A 14961-nucleotide genomic window follows, 5' to 3' on the forward strand; every position below is an offset into this window, starting at 1 on the left:
TATTCTCTATATTTATGTATTTATATTCTCTATATTTATATATTTATATTCTCTATATATTTCCTATATTTCTATTCTCTATATTTATATTATCTATATTTATATATTTATCTTCTCTATATTTCTATTCTCTATATTTATATATTTCTATTCTCTATATTTATATATTTCTATTCTCTATATTTCTATTCTCTATATTTATATATTTCTATTCTCTATATTTATATATTTCTATTCTCTATATTTATATTTTCTCTATATTTATATTTCCTATATTTCTATTCTCTATATTTATATATTTATATTCTCTATATTTATATAATTTTATTCTCTATATTTATATGTTCTATATCCTCTATATTTATATTGTCTATATTTCCTATATTTATATTCTCTATATTTATATATTCATATTTTCTATATTTATATTCTCTATATTTATATTTCCTATATTTATATTGGCTATATTTCTATTCTCTATATTTCTATTCTCTATATTTATATATTTATATTCTCTATATTTAGATATTTATATTCTCTATATTTATACATTTATATATTTCTATTCTCTATATTTCTATTCTCTATATTTATACATTTCTATTCTCTATATTTATATTCTCTATATTTTTATATTTCTATTGTCTATATTTATATATTTCTATTCTCTATATTTCTATTCTCTATATTTATATATTTATATTCTCTATATTTATAAGTTCTATATTCTCTATATTTCCTATATTTATATTCTCTATATTTATATTGTCTATATTTATATTCTCTATATTTATATTCTCTATATTTATATATTTATATTCTGTATATTTATATGTTCTATATTTATATTTCCTATATTTATATTCTCTATATTTATATTCTCTATATTTACATATTGTTACATTATTTACAGGGACGGGGGCAAAGGCCAATGATGTAAATAGGAAACAATAATATTTTTTCTTTTAGTTATTTTGCACTATTGACTATATTTTGCTAATAAAGTATAAAATATTGTAAAAATGCGTTGATGACACATTTTTTGTTTGCCTGAAATACTTGTGGTATCAGCAATACTGTCCCTGTAGCAAATTGTTATCAAATGGATATCACACACACAGGTTTTGTCCTTTTATGTATCGGTACATTTATTTGCTTGCATCTGCTGACAAAATGTCTCCTGTATTGTGCACAAAAATACTGCTCTTATGACGGGTCCATCCATCCATCCATTTGCTACCGCTTGTCCTTATGAGAGGTCTTACACAGTAAAAGGTAAAGCATGGTTGTGGTTGCCAAGTCCTTTTTACCCTCAGAATCACATGACTAAAACAATAACAAACAAAGAGACAATTTAGGGCATAGTTGAAGTATTTCCTGGCAAACACTGAAGGATGACGTGAAACTAAAGTCAAAGTAAAAATCTCCTCTCTTGGTTTCAGTCTTTAGAATACTAACTGCCACATAAAGTGTGCTTTAGGTAAGTGTGGTATAGTTTTCTTCTCTGCAAGGTGAGATGATGATGACTTTGACAGCCAGAAGGAACAATAATCATTGCAATGTGTTTGCTGGCCCTAAGCAAAACAATCCTTATCTACAATCATTGGTCTGAGCTGGGCCATGTTGTGGTCTTAGACTTAGATCAGGTCGGATTTAGTCTAAGACTTCGATCGGTCGGATCTAGTCTAAGACTTAGATAGGCTGACCATATAGTGAAACCCCAAAAAGAGGACACATATATGCGTGCCAAGGCCGGGACTAGCTTGAACATTTGCCAATGATACTCCAACTTGCTTTATAAATAATATATATATTTAAATAAAGCATTTTTTCTCCTCTGTTGACATCAGTGTTGGTGCTAGGAATTTTCAAAATGGGGTCCCAGGGACCCCATCAAGTCATAAAAATGGGGTACCACAGTAAATTTTTGGGGTCCCACTTTCTTGTAAGCGTTTTGAAAACAAATGATAAACGTATGCATTATCCTGTTATATCTCACATTCTATATTGTGTTCTACATTATCCTGTTGTATCTCACATTGTATATTGTGTTCTACATTATCCTGTTATATCTCACATTCTATATTGTGTTGTACATTATCCTGTTATATCTCACATTGTATATTGTGTTCTACATTATCCTGTTATATCTCACATTCTATATTGTGTTCTACATTGTCCTGTTATATCTCACATTCTATATTGTGTTGTACATTATCCTGTTATATCTCACATTCTATATTGTGTTCTACATTATCCTGTTATATCTCACATTCTATATTGTGTTCTACATTATCCTGTTATATCTCACATTCTATATTGTGTTCTACATTATCCTGTTATATTTCACATTCTATATTGTGTTGTACATTATCCTGTTATATCTCACATTCTATATTGTGTTCTACATTATCCTGTTATATTTCACATTCTATATTGTGTTGTACATTATCCTGTTATATCTCACATTCTATATTGTGTTCTACATTATCCTGTTATATCTCACATTCTATATTGTGTTCTACATTGTCCCTGTTATATCTCACATTCTATATTGTGTTCTACATTATCCTGTTATATCTCACATTCTATATTGTGTTCTACATTATCCTGTTATATCTCACATTCTATATTGTGTTCTACATTATCCTGTTATATCTCACATTGTATATTGTGTTCTACATTGTCCTGCTGTATCTCACATTCTATATTGTGTTCTACATTATCCTGTTGTATCTCACATTCTATATTGTGTTCTACATTGTCCTGTTATATCTCACATTCTATATTGTGTTCTACATTATCCTGTTATATCTCACATTCTATATTGTGTACTACATTGTCCTGTTATATCTCACATTCTATATTATGTTCTACATTATGCAGTTATATCTCACATTCTATATTGTGTTCTACATTGTCCTGTTATATCTCACATTCTATATTGTGTTCTACATTATCCTGTGATATCTCACAATCTATATTGTGTTCTACATTATCCTGTTATATCTCACATTCTATATTGTGTTCTACATTATCCTGTTATATCTCACATTCTATATTGTGTTCTACATTATCCTGTTATATCTCACATTCTATATTGTGTTCTACATTGTCCTGTTATATCTCACATTCTATATTGTGTTCTACATTATCCTGTTATATCTCACATTCTATATTGTGTTCTACATTATCCTGTTATATCTCACATTCTATATTGTGTTCTACATTGTCCTGTTATATCTCACATTCTATATTGTGTTCTACATTATCCTGTTATATCTCACATTCTATATTGTGTTCTACATTATCCTGTTATATCTCAGATTCTATATTGTGTTCTACATTATCCTGTTATATCTCACATTCTATATTGTGTTCTACATTGTCCTGTTATATCTCACATTCTATATTGTGTTCTACATTGTCCTGTTATATATCACATTCTATATTGTGTTCTACATTATCCTGTTATATCTCAGATTCTATATTGTGTTCTACATTATCCTGTTATATCTCACATTCTATATTGTGTTCTACATTGTCCTGTTATATCTCACATTCTATATTGTGTTCTACATTGTCCTGCTGTATCTCACATTCTATATTGTGTTCTACATTGTCCTGCTGTATCTCACATTCTATATTGTGTTCTACATTATCCTGTTATATCTCACATTCTATATTGTGTTCTACATTATCCTGTTATATCTCACATTCTATATTGTGTTCTACATTATCCTGTTATATCTCACATTCTATATTGTGTTCTACATTGTCCTGCTGTATCTCACATTCTATATTGTGTTCTACATTGTCCTGTTATATCTCACATTCTATATTATGTTCTACATTATCCTGTTATATCTCACATTCTATATTGTGTTCTACATTGTCCTGTTATATCTCACATTCTATATTGTGTTCTACATTATCCTGTTATATCTCAGATTCTATATTGTGTTCTACATTATCCTGTTATATCTCACATTCTATATTGTGTTCTACATTGTCCTGTTATATCTCACATTCTATATTGTGTTCTACATTGTCCTGCTGTATCTCACATTCTATATTGTGTTCTACATTGTCCTGCTGTATCTCACATTCTATATTGTGTTCTACATTATCCTGTTATATCTCACATTCTATATTGTGTTCTACATTATCCTGTTATATCTCACATTCTATATTGTGTTCTACATTATCCTGTTATATCTCACATTCTATATTGTGTTCTACATTGTCCTGCTGTATCTCACATTCTATATTGTGTTCTACATTGTCCTGTTATATCTCACATTCTATATTGTGTTCTACATTATCCTGTTATATCTCACATTCTATATTGTGTTCTACATTGTCCTGTTATATCTCACATTCTATATTGTGTTCTACATTGTCCTGTTATATCTCACATTCTATATTGTGTTCTACATTATCCTGTTATATCTCAGATTCTATATTGTGTTCTACATTATCCTGTTATATCTCACATTCTATATTGTGTTCTACATTGTCCTGTTATATCTCACATTCTATATTGTGTTCTACATTGTCCTGCTGTATCTCACATTCTATATTGTGTTTTACATTGTCCTGCTGTATCTCACATTCTATATTGTGTTCTACATTATCCTGTTATATCTCACATTCTATATTGTGTTCTACATTATCCTGTTATATCTCACATTCTATATTGTGTTCTACATTATCCTGTTATATCTCACATTCTATATTGTGTTCTACATTGTCCTGCTGTATCTCACATTCTATATTGTGTTCTACATTGTCCTGTTATATCTCACATTCTATATTATGTTCTACATTATCCTGTTATATCTCACATTCTATATTGTGTTCTACATTATCCTGTTATATCTCACATTCTATATTGTGTTCTACATTGTCCTGTTATATCTCACATTCTATATTATGTTCTACATTATCCTGTTATATCTCACATTCTATATTGTGTTCTACATTGTCCTGTTATATCTCACATTCTATATTGTGTTCTACATTATCCTGTTATATCTCACATTCTATATTGTGTTCTACATTGTCCTGTTATATCTCACATTCTATATTATGTTCTACATTATCCTGTTATATCTCACATTCTATATTGTGTTCTACATTATCCTGTTATATCTCACATTCTATATTGTGTTCTACATTATCCTGTTATATCTCAGATTCTATATTGTGTTCTACATTATCCTGTTATATCTCACATTCTATATTGTGTTCTACATTGTCCTGTTATATCTCACATTCTATATTGTGTTCTACATTGTCCTGTTATATCTCACATTCTATATTGTGTTCTACATTATCCTGTTATATCTCAGATTCTATATTGTGTTCTACATTATCCTGTTATATCTCACATTCTATATTGTGTTCTACATTGTCCTGTTATATCTCACATTCTATATTGTGTTCTACATTGTCCTGCTGTATCTCACATTCTATATTGTGTTCTACATTGTCCTGCTGTATCTCACATTCTATATTGTGTTCTACATTATCCTGTTATATCTCACATTCTATATTGTGTTCTACATTATCCTGTTATATCTCACATTCTATATTGTGTTCTACATTATCCTGTTATATCTCACATTCTATATTGTGTTCTACATTGTCCTGCTGTATCTCACATTCTATATTGTGTTCTACATTGTCCTGTTATATCTCACATTCTATATTATGTTCTACATTATCCTGTTATATCTCACATTCTATATTGTGTTCTACATTGTCCTGTTATATCTCACATTCTATATTGTGTTCTACATTATCCTGTTATATCTCAGATTCTATATTGTGTTCTACATTATCCTGTTATATCTCACATTCTATATTGTGTTCTACATTGTCCTGTTATATCTCACATTCTATATTGTGTTCTACATTGTCCTGCTGTATCTCACATTCTATATTGTGTTCTACATTGTCCTGCTGTATCTCACATTCTATATTGTGTTCTACATTATCCTGTTATATCTCACATTCTATATTGTGTTGTACATTATCCTGTTATATCTCACATTCTATATTGTGTTCTACATTATCCTGTTATATCTCACATTCTATATTGTGTTCTACATTGTCCTGCTGTATCTCACATTCTATATTGTGTTCTACATTGTCCTGTTATATCTCACATTCTATATTGTGTTCTACATTATCCTGTTATATTTCACATTCTATATTGTGTTCTACATTGTCCTGTTATATCTCACATTCTATATTGTGTTCTACATTGTCCTGTTATATCTCACATTCTATATTGTGTTCTACATTATCCTGTTATATCTCAGATTCTATATTGTGTTGTACATTATCCTGTTATATCTCACATTCTATATTGTGTTCTACATTGTCCTGTTATATCTCACATTCTATATTGTGTTCTACATTGTCCTGCTGTATCTCACATTCTATATTGTGTTCTACATTGTCCTGCTGTATCTCACATTCTATATTGTGTTCTACATTATCCTGTTATATCTCACATTCTATATTGTGTTCTACATTATCCTGTTATATCTCACATTCTATATTGTGTTCTACATTATCCTGTTATATCTCACATTCTATATTGTGTTCTACATTGTCCTGCTGTATCTCACATTCTATATTGTGTTCTACATTGTCCTGTTATATCTCACATTCTATATTATGTTCTACATTATCCTGTTATATCTCACATTCTATATTGTGTTCTACATTATCCTGTTATATCTCACATTCTATATTGTGTTCTACATTGTCCTGTTATATCTCACATTCTATATTATGTTCTACATTATCCTGTTATATCTCACATTCTATATTGTGTTCTACATTGTCCTGTTATATCTCACATTCTATATTATGTTCTACATTATCCTGTTATATCTCACATTCTATATTGTGTTCTACATTATCCTGTTATATCTCACATTCTATATTGTGTTCTACATTGTCCTGTTATATCTCACATTCTATATTATGTTCTACATTATCCTGTTATATCTCACATTCTATATTGTGTTCTACATTGTCCCTGTTATATCTCACATTCTATATTATGTTCTACATTATCCTGTTATATCTCACATTCTATATTGTGTTCTACATTGTCCCTGTTATATCGACCCCACCTACAACGTTCTTCTTTGCCGCCTCCATTGTTCATTAAACAAATTGCAAAAGATTCACCAACACAGATGTCCAGAATACTGTGGAATTTTGTCGAAGAAAACAAGAGGCTTTTCTATTGGGTCAGATGGGGTCCAACCACTTCCGTTGCTTTTGTGACGTCACGCGCATAAATCATATCCAATTTTTCAACCGGAAGTGTGGCGGGAATTTTAAAATGTCACTTTATAAGTTAACCCGGCCGTATTGGCATGTGTTGCAATGTTAAGATGTCATCATTGATATATAAACTATCAGACTGCGTGGTTGCTAGTAGTGGCTTTCAGTAGGCCTTTAAAAGGTTCATATGTTCATCCTTGGCCCGCGGCTTTGTTCACTTTGACATTTTGGCCCACTCTGTATTTGAGTTTGACATCCCTGCTCTAGAGGTTTTAAAAATGTATTTCCTCAAAATCCATGGAAGGACTTTTAAATGCAGTTTATTGACCTGTTTATTTTCCAGTGTAGCTCTGCAAATATCTCTGAGGTGTTGCATCTTCTACCAACTCTAAGCATCCACCTAGAAGATTCTGTGGCCCTTGCTGGCGCTAACCCTGACGCAGGTGTGACGCTGGTTTGAACAGCAGCAGCACGTCTCGTGCATCCTGATGTTGCCGGGCAGGTGCAGATTTCACCGTGAACATAAAGTATCGCTACGATCGCACCCACGGCGGCGCCCGCACGTGCGCCAAGTACTGCTGCGTCAGCAGCTTCCCACCCTAACAAATATGCCAGAGTTAGACCTACAGCCCCGCCCAACGCTGCATAAAAAGCCAAGCCCGAAGATATGACAACAGCCCAGACCATCAGACTCCTCCAACACATAGTTAAGGGAGCTGGCCTTTGACAGGAAGTGCTGGAGATCCTGTATTCCCCCACCAGAACTCCTTCTTCGGACCTGGTGATGCTTTTGTTCTGTCTGGCAATTTTCTCTGCTCAGCTCGACTTGGCAGTGGAAGAAAATCTGCAAAAACAGAAATGAACGTCGTGATTTTCAGAGTCCATTGGGGACCTTTTGCTCTACCTTTGGCCATAACTTACTTTACAGAAGTTTGACATTTGTTCTCCTATGACGGATTTTACACATTTCATTTGAAAATGTTCCTTTCAAATATCAATGACACACTGGGAAATCATTTTAGCCTAAAAGAGCCGATCAACAACACACGCACACACACATATATATATATATATACATACATATATATACATACATATATTATATATATATATATATATATATATATATATATATATATACAAATATATATATACAAACCCCGTTTCCATATGAGTTGGGAAATGGTGTTAGATGTAAATATAAAGTGAATACAATGATTTGCAAATCCTTTTCAAGCCATATTCAGTTGAATATGCTACAAAGACAACATATTTCATGTTCAAACTCATAAACTTTATTTTTTTTTTGCAAATAATAATTCACTTAGAATTTCATGGCTGCAACACGTGACAAAGTAGTTGGGAAAGGGCATGTTCACCACTGTGTTACATGGCCTTTCCTTTTAACAACACTCAGTAAAGGTTTGGGAAGTGAGGAGACACATTTTTGAAGTGGAATTCTTTCCCATTCTTGCTTGATGTACAGCTTAAGTTGTTCAACAGTCCGGGGGTCTCCCTTCTCATATTTTAGGTGCCACACATTTTCAATGTCTGGACTACAGGCAGGCCAGTCTAGTACCTGCACTCTTTTACTATGAAGCCACGTTGATGTAACACGTGGCTTGGCATTGTCTTGCTGAAATAAGCAGGGGCGTCCATGGTAACGTTGCTTGGATGGCAACATGTGTTGCTCCAAAAGCTGTATGTACCTTTCAGCATTAATGGTGCCTTCACAGATGTGTAAGTTACCCATGTCTTGGCCACTAATACACCCCCATACCATCACACATGCTGCCTTTTACACTTTGCGCCTAGAACAATCCGGATGGTTCTTTTCCTCTTTGGTCCGGAGGACACAACGTCCAGTTTCCAAAAACAATTTGAAATGTGGACTCGTCAGACCACAGAACACTTTTCCACTTTGTATCAGTCCATCTTAGATGAGCTCAGGCCCAGCGAAGCCGACGGCGTTTCTGGGTGTTGTTGATAAACGGTTTTCGCCTTGCATAGGAGAGTTTTAACTTGCACTTACAGATGTAGCGACCAACTGTAGTTACTGACAGTGGGTTTCTGAAGTGTTCCTGAGCCCATGTGGTGATATCCTTTACACACTGATGTGGCTTGTTGATGCAGTACAGCCTGAGGGATGGAAGGTCACGGGCTTAGCTGCTTACCTGCAGTGATTTCTCCACATTCTCTTTGATGATATTACGGAGCGTAGATGGTGAAATCCCTAAATTCCTTGCAATAGCTGCTTGAGAAAGGTTATTCTTAAACTGTTCAACAATTTGCTCAGGCATTTGTTGACAAAGTGGTGACCCTCGCCCCATCCTTGTTTGTGAATGACTGAGCATTTCATGGAATCTACTTTTATACCCAATCATGGCACCCACCTGTTCCCAATTAGCCTGTTCACCTGTGGGATGTTCCAAATAAGTGTTTGATGAGCATTCCTCAACTTTATCAGTATTTATTGCCACCTTTCCCAACTTCTTTGTCACGTGTTGCTGCCATCAAATTCTAAAGTTAATGATTATTTGCAAAAAAAAAAATGTTTATGAGTTTGAACATGAAATATGTTGTCTTTGTAGCATATTCAACTGAATATGGCTTGAAAAGGATTTGCAAATCATTGTATTCCGTTTATATTTACATCTAACACCATTTCCTAACTCATATGGAAACGGGGTTTGTATATATATATATATGTATATATATATATATACACATATATATGTATATATATATATATCTCCTGGTGATCAGTCTTGACTGCTACTGGCTGGTGTGGCGCAGATGGTAGAGCGGCCTTGCCAGAAACTTGAAGGTTCCATGTTGGATTCCAGCTTGTGCCATCCTCGTCACGGGCGTTGTAACATGCGAACATGACATCTTCCCCCATCAGTGCGTGAATGTGACGTAACAGCTGGAGTAAAGTGCGATATAAATACAGACCATTGTGTGTTTTAAACCTCTTCCTTGATTTGAGCATTTTCATCTGTTTAACATATCTTTCTGGCTTTAGAGCTTTGTCAGGACTTAGGCAACCATTTCCCCCCATTTATCCCAATTTTAAAGGTATAAAAGGCATTTTAATAGTTTGTTTATACTTAAGTTTTCACATTAGTTTCCTTTTCAATTGCAGATTTGATCCTGCTGCCGTCTTGTTTAGAGTTTGTTTTCAAGGAGAGTTCATTTTTGCAGCTTTTCTAAAGCCTATTTCAGCTCTTGTGGTCATTAAGTCTTTGAATCTTCAGACAGTTTCCCTCGGGTGTGAGAGCTGGACTCAGGATGTTGTTGTTTCCTGTGTGTGGGTAGCACATTCTTTTGTTTGGGGCGTGGATTCTCCTCTCCAGCCATCTTTGGTTGTGTTCTGGCCCTTTAACTATTTATTGCCCATTTCGACTTGCATGTTAGTCCTAGAAATAAATATATTTTCAACCTCTTATGCTTACTCCTGGTCTTAAACGTGTAAAAAACCTTTTTAATGACATCTTCTAAAAGCAATTTCTGCCTATGTTTCCAAACATAAATAACTGTGTCCTTTGATGGTATTATAGTCTTAGTTTACCTTGCTTATTGCTTATCTGGAAGTTAAGTCCCTCAAGTCACACCTCATTTTCAGTATTTTACTCATCTGCATGTATTTTACATTCTGTCCATGTCATGCTTTTTTGTGCTGCTATTTTGTTTTCTTCTTTTGTGAGCCAAAACCCCCAAAAAGATACGACATGAGACAGGAGGATCATAAAACCCTTTTATAGCTTCAATGTGCAAAAGTTGAAATGCAAAAAAGTTTCTGCTCGCACTATTACTAACCTTCATTCTTTTTTTTTTTTTACGATGGCGTCTTATTTATAGGTAGTGAGCGTGTTTTTTTCTGTTTTGTTTTACAATCAATTAAGACACAATTTATCTTGTAAAAGAATCATTTTAGCCAGGGCCGGCCCGTGGCATAGGCCGTATAGGCAAATGCTAAGGGCGCCGTTCATCAGGGGGCGCCACGCCAGTGTCACAAATGTTGGAGAAAAAAAAAAAAAATAATAAAAAAAAGTTGGTACTATTATTTCTAAATACAAAAAATAATCCCACGTTAATTAAAATGCAAAGTAAAGCCTATTTAATATAAATATTATTTGTTACAACATTACGCTCCCCTCCCCCCACACGGTGCGCCCCCTCCCTTCCCGTATCATGACTTATTTTGGATGTCACCACATCAAAAAATCAACACAAGATGTCAAAACGGCCAAAACTGTCAGTGCCCAGGGAAGAAAAAAGAGAAAAGAAGAGGAGAAACGAGAAAAAGACAGAGGTAGCAGGTAGGTAACGTTAGCCTACATGAAATTATTTGTCTGTTACAGAATGTGATAGTAACTTGGCTTTTTAGCATTAAGCTAATGTTACATGATTCGGCAATTGCTAATCAATAAATAGCTAGTTCTGTTTTAACGTCGGGTTAATATTGTGGAGGGGGCTAAATTGTTATGGAAAATAATAATGTAACGTTAGGTAATTACAGTACTCCCACCTTACATTCCTCAGGGACATTTGTATTAGATCTTTTAAGCAGGTGTTTTTTGTTTACATTGTTATTGCCTTCTGGTTAGCTAATGTTTGCCCTGCAGGTAATAGTCACTTTTCCACCCCTTTATATATTAGGTATAGTTGTAAGCCTAGTTGTTAAAGTGCACATCATTAATGTTAATTAAGCAATATCACATGAGAGGGAATGCTGTTTTTTTAATTTGAGCACTGCTGTGATTCGGTTAAAGATAATCATAACATAACATTCTCATATAATATGTTAATTTGCCTTCTTTAAGTAAAAAAAAAAGGTAAAAGACAAAGCTATTCGGTTTCTTGTGAGTATATACACTTCACTGCTGATGTGGGGGGGGCGCCACCTAAAATATTGCCTAGGTCGCCAGATTGGTTAGGGCCAGGCCTGATTTTAGCCTACACGTGTAAATTGGTAGAATGTAGCTCCAGTGTTAGATTATTGTGGTTAAACAGCGCCTGTTGCTGGCGGTAGGTGGTAATGCAGGTTGCTGTAAGAATGCTGTGCGACGTAATTTTATTTCCATCCATTCATTTTCTACTGCTTGTACCACTTATATATATAAAACAAGTTTCTGCTCGCACTAACCTTCATTAATTGTATTTACATGTGCACTTTATTGCTGTTATTTGAGAAGTAAGTATTTCTTATTGTTGTTTGTATAAATGCTACTGGACACCTGAATTTACCCTTTGGGGAATCAATAAAGTATCCATCTACTTCTTTTAATTCCCTTTGTTTACCTTCTTTTTTTTAACCTATAATTGACCTTTTATCTTGCTTTACCTTCCATTTATACCAGGGGTGTCAAACTCATTTTAGATGGGGGCCACATGGAGAAAAATCTACTCCCGAGTGGGCCGGACTGCTAAAATGACGGCACGATCACTTCAAAATAAAGACAACTTCAGATTGTTTTCTTTGTTTAAAAATAGAAAAAGCACATTTTGAAAATGTACAAATCATAATGTTGTTGTTTTTGTTTACACTTACATGTTGCGGTTAATAGTATTCTACCCATATTTGTCCTTACTTATACTTTCTGAATAAATGATGTGATAATGTTCATCAGTCAACTCATTGGTGTTCATTTTCAATCTATCAAGGTAAAAAAATGTATCAAAATCAAATTACAGGATGTTATTTATGTAGTTTGATCATTTTCCTCGACTGATGTACTAAAACATCATGTGGTTTATTATTTTGTACATATGTAGCATCGTCTACAAAGATACAAATAATTGCTATTGCGACATCCAGTGGACACATTTAGAACAGCAGTTTCTTTCATTCAAAAATGCTGGCTCATTTTTATAGTTAGCCAATTCATCTTGCGGGCCGGATAAAACCTGTTCGAGGCCTGATCCGACCCTCGGGCCGTACGTTTGACACCCCTGATTCATACCTTTCACCATCTTTTACAGTCTACTTTTCACCTTCTATTGAACTTGTTTTACCTTCTTTCTTGCAATCAAGACTCATCCAATCGTATTAGTTACACTCATGACCGTAAACGATTAATCGAAACATCAGAATTTGAATCAAACCTTTTTTCCCATCAGGTTGCATCCCTAGAAAGTATAATGACCTCATGACAAACATGTTATGAAACACAAATATTATACATCATAATTAAGGGTGATGTAGCATAACAGTTATCTCATAAAAATAATACATTTTATTTAGTATAGCGCTTTTCAGAGCACTCAAAGACGCTTTACAGGATAAAAAATTAAAATATAAAACAATTTAAAGTTAAGTCGTAGCAGTTAGCTGGTCAAGATTAAAAAGTGATGAAAACTACCTGAAGAAGTTTCTAGTTAGTTGTCCGCTCCAAGAGGCAAACTTTTGCTGGTGTGAAGAGATTGGAAGGAAGATGGAGAATGAGGAGACTTTCACTGGAAGAAGAATCCTCTCTGTTGAAAGTTAAAAGAGTCATTAAATGAAAAGTCAAATCAAATCAAGCTTTATTTATCAAGCGCTTTTCATACATAAAAGAAATGCAACGCAAAGTGCTTTACAAAGTTAAAAACAATACCCCGGTGACCCATATTCCCCATTATCACATACGTACGCACATACTAAACACAAACACATATGAAGATTAATAGAAAAATAAAAAATAAAATACAATAATAATAATAAGTATAGATATATATAATTTTTAAAAAATATATAATTAAAATATATATATATATATATATATATATATATATATATATATATATATATATATATATATATATATATATATATATATATATATATATATATATATATATATTTATTTATTTATATACACACAGTAAATAAATACATTAATATAACTAAATAAAATCCTGCATAAGTAATAGGATAAAAAGTAAAATACAAATGACTTCAATAAAATAATTACTTTTAGGTAAAAGCCAAATGAAAATGGTGGGTCTTAAAAACATGAACCTTTGTCATCGTTGAACATGTCAGTAATACAAATAGTGAAGATTGCAACTTTAACAAAGTCAAAAAGCACGACGACGCCACAACAAAAGTCAAGTCAAGCGTTTAAAATGCATTTGTTAAATAATGTTACCGTAGTGACTTACTGACTTACTGACAGCAGTTCTTCTTCTTCTTCTTCTTCTTCCTTTTCTCATTTCTTTTATTCGAATGGCGTCTTTCTTCTTCTTCTCTCTTTTATAGTCCCAGCACATGAAGTTGCCAGATGGGAAATGACACATTATCGTAACAGACGCTTATATTGCCATGTTTTGAGGAATATTATCCTACATACCAAATTAAACCTTGCGCCAGACCGCCTGTTACAGTAACAACATTACCACAGAATACTTTTAATGCAGGTTTATCTTTTAATAAACCCATAATGTCGGCAAAAGAAGCTCCCCACCTTTCTGTAAAGAGTCACGTGAGTTTGTGTTTGCTAATATCATGTTTGTGTTTGCTAATATCATGTTTGTGTTTGCTAGTGTCATGTTTGTGTTTGCTAATATCATGTTTGTGTTTGCTAGTGTCATGTTTGGGTTTGCTAATATCATGTTTGTGTTTGCTAGTGTCATGTTTGTGTTTGCTAATATCATGTTTGTGTTTGC

At 33.2% G+C, this 14961-nt stretch overlaps 1 long non-coding RNA gene across 1 annotated transcript; it reads right to left on the reverse strand.

The window, feature by feature from the left end:
* Nucleotides 1-4613: 4613 nt before the first annotated feature.
* Nucleotides 4614-14519, reverse strand: LOC133642197 (uncharacterized). The gene is made up of 3 exons (XR_009824477.1): nucleotides 14458-14519; nucleotides 13677-13788; nucleotides 4614-8155 (listed from the first exon to the last, which is right to left on the reverse strand). It is a non-coding gene; the product is annotated as an uncharacterized LOC133642197 (long non-coding RNA).
* Nucleotides 14520-14961: the final 442 nt, after the last annotated feature.

Source organism: Entelurus aequoreus, linkage group LG25 (assembly GCF_033978785.1).
Source record: "Entelurus aequoreus isolate RoL-2023_Sb linkage group LG25, RoL_Eaeq_v1.1, whole genome shotgun sequence".
Classification (NCBI taxonomy): Eukaryota; Metazoa; Chordata; class Actinopteri; order Syngnathiformes; family Syngnathidae; genus Entelurus; species Entelurus aequoreus.